Raw genomic sequence first — 4,751 nt, 5'->3', positions numbered from 1 at the left:
TATCAATTTCTTTTTCTATTTTAATTATTTTATTTATATATTTTATATAATTAAAAATTATAAAAAAAAAATTATGAAAATATATTTAGACATATTTGTTGTTACTTATAAATTAATTTTAGCGCTATTTTTTTAACTGATATTAAATTTTTAAAATAAATAGTATTGATTTTATTTATTAAAAATATTATAATTTTCAACTATTATTTTCTTAAATTAAATCATTTGAATAACTTTTTTCATAAAAATGATTTACTTATACACTGAGAAAATAAAAGATAGATTCTAAGTGATAGAAGACTGCGTATAGTCAGACATTTCTTACACGCTTCACGTTAATTCCAATATTACCTTTCTTCATTTTTCAAAGAATTTCATTCTTTCAACAAAATATTCACAAAAAAAAAGAAAGAAAGAAAAAAAAAAAAATTTTTAATAAAAAAAAATAGAATCATTTAAAAAATTATCTTATTAATAACAATTAAAAAAAAACTCATTAGCATTTTAAACTAGATATTTCCATTTTATTTATTTAGAACATTTTATCCCGTAATATATGCGTTTAAATATGGGTTTTTCTAGAGTGGGAAAAAAAAAAAAAATAACACGTGGCTAAAAATATTTACTTAATTAAAATAATAATTCCATAGACGCGAAATGTAAACTTGTAGTGTGTCCGCATAAATTCGTAAAACGAAAAATAATTATTAACGTGGCCGGTAGTATTGGTTGCAGGTTTTACACGCGTTTTTCAACATCGGCCAGTTCCAGTCGATTGACACCAGGGACCATGGAATCGACGGACGCGGCCATTAATGGCTTTGATTCGGAGCGAAGTGCTAATAAAATGTTCGACTGTGTGTTAACGATCTTTTCATCGCCCACGCGCGTTGCGTTTTACGATGCTTTACGATAACGAGTTAACCGATCATGCTAGGCTTGTTCGTTCGTTTTTCATGCATCACAAAGAATTCCTATCCGAATCATCCTTTTTTTGGCTTATTTATCGCGATAGTTTCGATAGTTTTTTGTGATTTTTTTTTCCACAAATTTTTTATAAATTTCATATATCATGTTTTTATCATTATTTATCATTACAATATATATCAATATATTATCTAAATCTGTTGCATGTCTAGTAATTGAAAGTAAAAATTACGATCAGAATTAATCATATGTATTAGATATTTTATTTTTGACAAATTAATGTTCGTTGGAAATTAAAAAAAGATTATTCTCTTTTAACAAATAGTAACTGTTTAGATTTTTATTATTTTTGTATTTTATTCAATGTGTGATAAATTTGTTTGTCTGTTGAACATGAAAAAAATAGACAATTTTTATATTTTTATCATTATTTATATATTCACAATCATTAGAAGAAAAAATAAATAATTCAAGATTTTTTTAAAAAAAATTTTTGTTTCTAAAATAATTATTAAATAACATAAACGTAAAAAAAGTTATCCTTTTGCAAACAACAGACTCGAAATAAACATCAAGGTAATTCATTCAAAAACGAATTAACGAAGAAAACCTGTTAAATTGCTAAATCACAAAGAACGAACTATACACAATCCACAATCCGCGGCAACGACTCTACAAAATAAACAGACCTATGATAAATAACCTGTTTCGTTGTCCGAAAGTGTTCACTTCAGAAACAAAATTAACTAACTAAAGTAGATGAAACGCGTCATAAACAGTTGAATTTTAGAATTCGATCGAAAGGGATGGAACAGTACGATTGTACATATCGTTTTGTAAACTTAATCTCGTTATCGAATAATCTGTTAACTTCTCATCAAAATTCTCGTTAATCGATCCATCATCATTGAAAGATAACTTACTGTCCAATTAGTTTCTTTTCTCCTCTCGAATTTTTCTGAAAAAAATTTTTTACCCGAAAAAAAGGACGGGGTGGGGGGAAAAAGATTACAACGGATGAATTAAAATCGTGTTTAGCGTCCAAAAATCGTTGGCAGTTTGTCGGGACGGATACATTAATATACATAGTCCTGCGTCTACCTCGTTCGTGGTGTTCTCGTTACACGGCTCCCTGAATTCATCTTCGAATTCCCTTTGAACTAGACAGTCATTAATGCTATAACTACCGCAGCCGCCAAAATTCACACCTCTCCTTTCTGACTCAACCACCCTTTTCATCTCTTTCACCGTCCACCTCCTCTTCAAGCGCGACGAACACTGGAAATCGAATTTCAAAGGCGCGATGGCGAATAGCGAATGTGAAATTTTTTCAGATTTCGACTGTTTGTTTTTCAAGAAAGAGGGAATTGAAGAGGAAGGGGGGATGGATATATGTAGACAATTTGAAACGGTGCTATGACCAAAGATGTATTTTTATCCGAAAACTACGGTATTACTTTTAGTCGACCACTTGCTTTTCGAAAAAAGCGAAACAGTTTTTGATTGTTCACTCTCGTGGTGGAAAATTTTTACAAATAAAAGTGAATAACGGCATGTGGACAGTGTGTAAGTATTTTTAAAGTATTGAAAAATATTACAACGATTAAATGTAATAAATGATTGAACATATAAATTATTATAAATTGTTACGAATTATGCATGTATTATTTTTAATGTATACATATATATATATAATGTACTAAAATATATAAATAATAAATTAATTTTTATGCAAAATATGTATTTTATATGATACATTTTCATATACTTTAAATATACTTTAAATATATTACATATATTGAATAGGATATTATCAAGTGTTAAATATATAATATATAAATTTAAAATAAAAATTCATAGCTATAATTATTTATTTAATAAAAATAATTCTGCTAGTAATTCAATTGTAAATATTATGGTTCGTAAGAAAAACTTGATATAACAATTTAAAAAATATTTAGAAGTTTATTAAAAAAAATATACAATAAAACAAAGATGATAATAAAATTTCAGATATATATATATATATATAAAAGCCAAAAGCAAATTTTTAATTGAAATAACAATTTTCATTTTTTATTACCTCTACATAAATTCTAATTCTTAATTTTTCTTTATCTAAAGTCAATGTTAATAAACATTTATTATAAATAATGAATTCACAGAAGATTTCTGATTTTATATAAAAATATGATTACTTTCATCTTACTTTTATGATATAAAATCTTTCTTGATCTATGAATAAATAATATAGTAGAAATATTAATATTTCTACTATATCATTTATATATAATGAAAATAAGATGAAAAGATAAATATATAACATAATAAGTCGGATATATATGTTTTACATAATATATTTTCTATAATATTTGTTGAATATTTAACATATTTTAATTGCATAAACGTGTCCATTAATTTTATTTGTTTTATTTAAATCACAATATATGATAATTTTTCCAATATATTTCAATAATTATTTTCAATAATTTTCAATATAATAATTTTTTCAATATTATCAGTAAATTATAAATTAATGCTGAACATACACGAAATACAATGTAATGAAAACATGTAAACAATACATGTGTATTTTTATGCAAAATATACATACTATGCAAATCATATACTATAATAAAAGAATAAAATGTATGTTTTTTAAATATTCTTGTAACAAAATAATATCCGTTTTTTGTAAAGATATATATTTGCACAAACATCTTTATTAAATTTATCGAATTTACTCTTTCTAAAGTATTGAAGTATATATACAGTACACGCGCTAATTTACGTCAATTTAATTTTTCATGTATATTGATTTAACGTTTGAATTTTTACTGGATACATCAAACACATTTCTGTACCTCGTATTTCCAACATAAATTTATGGTCGCCACGATGGTGCATGGTATTATAATAAATTCACACTCTTCTTTGACTTCGTCAGAGACCACTCGTAATGAAAAGTCGACCCTTTTTATGAAACAAATTTAATGGAGTTGACACGAGAGGAATAAATTGGACGAGGTTTTATCAAGCGCCCACCGCGCATAGGACACAAAATAATATCGCGGAATCCGTGGAAAAAGATACAGACATTATATGCGCCCGCGCGTATAAAACATTTATTTTAATTATTCAGAACCAACCGTATATATTGCATCATTGAGCCTCAAATTATTCAAAACTTCAAACTGCGCAACAAATCTTTGCATCATATTCATTCTTAAAGATAAAAGTCAGAGAGATATCACGATGATTAAAAATAAGATTTAAGGCTTCGTTCGAAAATTTATTATTCAATTTATTAAATACACTGAACACTGATTAATTGTGATCGAATAATAGTAAATATAATAATAAAAATAGTAAATAATAAAAATAATAAGAAGTAAAGGAACATGTATTAACTTGATTTCAATTATCAAATTGAATTTTTTAAATAAAAAAGGAAAAGAAGATTGCAAAATTAAGGTTAGGTTAACTTTTCTATTATTCTGAATAGAAAAATAATTAAAAATAATATAAATGATGGGAAAAAAATTCTAACTTTTAATAAATATTATTTATTATTCAAAATATATTACATAGAATCGTTATATTCATTTCGAATAAAAATTTTAATATCTAATGAAAGAATGAAAACCAGTTTCGATTCTAGTCATATAAAAAAATGAATATTTCAAAATAATTTTTTATTATTCTTCAATTATTAGTTACTTATTAACCAACTAGAATCATAATAATTATAAGAAAAGATAAATATCCAAAAATACTCGCAGTTTCATTTTACAATTCTTCAATATTATTGGCCAATGGAGTAA

General features: G+C 25.1%; 1 protein-coding gene across 3 annotated transcripts in view; it reads right to left on the bottom strand.

Moving 5' to 3' along the window:
* LOC102674833 (SAM and SH3 domain-containing protein 1-like) overlaps positions 1-4,751 on the bottom strand; it is a 487,706-nt gene that overhangs the window by 137,518 nt on the left and 345,437 nt on the right. The window lies entirely within an intron of this gene.

Source organism: Apis dorsata, unplaced genomic scaffold (assembly GCF_000469605.1).
Source record: "Apis dorsata unplaced genomic scaffold, Apis dorsata 1.3 scaffold_303, whole genome shotgun sequence".
Taxonomy (NCBI): Eukaryota; Metazoa; Arthropoda; class Insecta; order Hymenoptera; family Apidae; genus Apis; species Apis dorsata.
The sequence above is the reverse complement of the archived record's forward strand: the minus strand, read 5'-3'. Positions and strand labels throughout refer to the sequence as shown.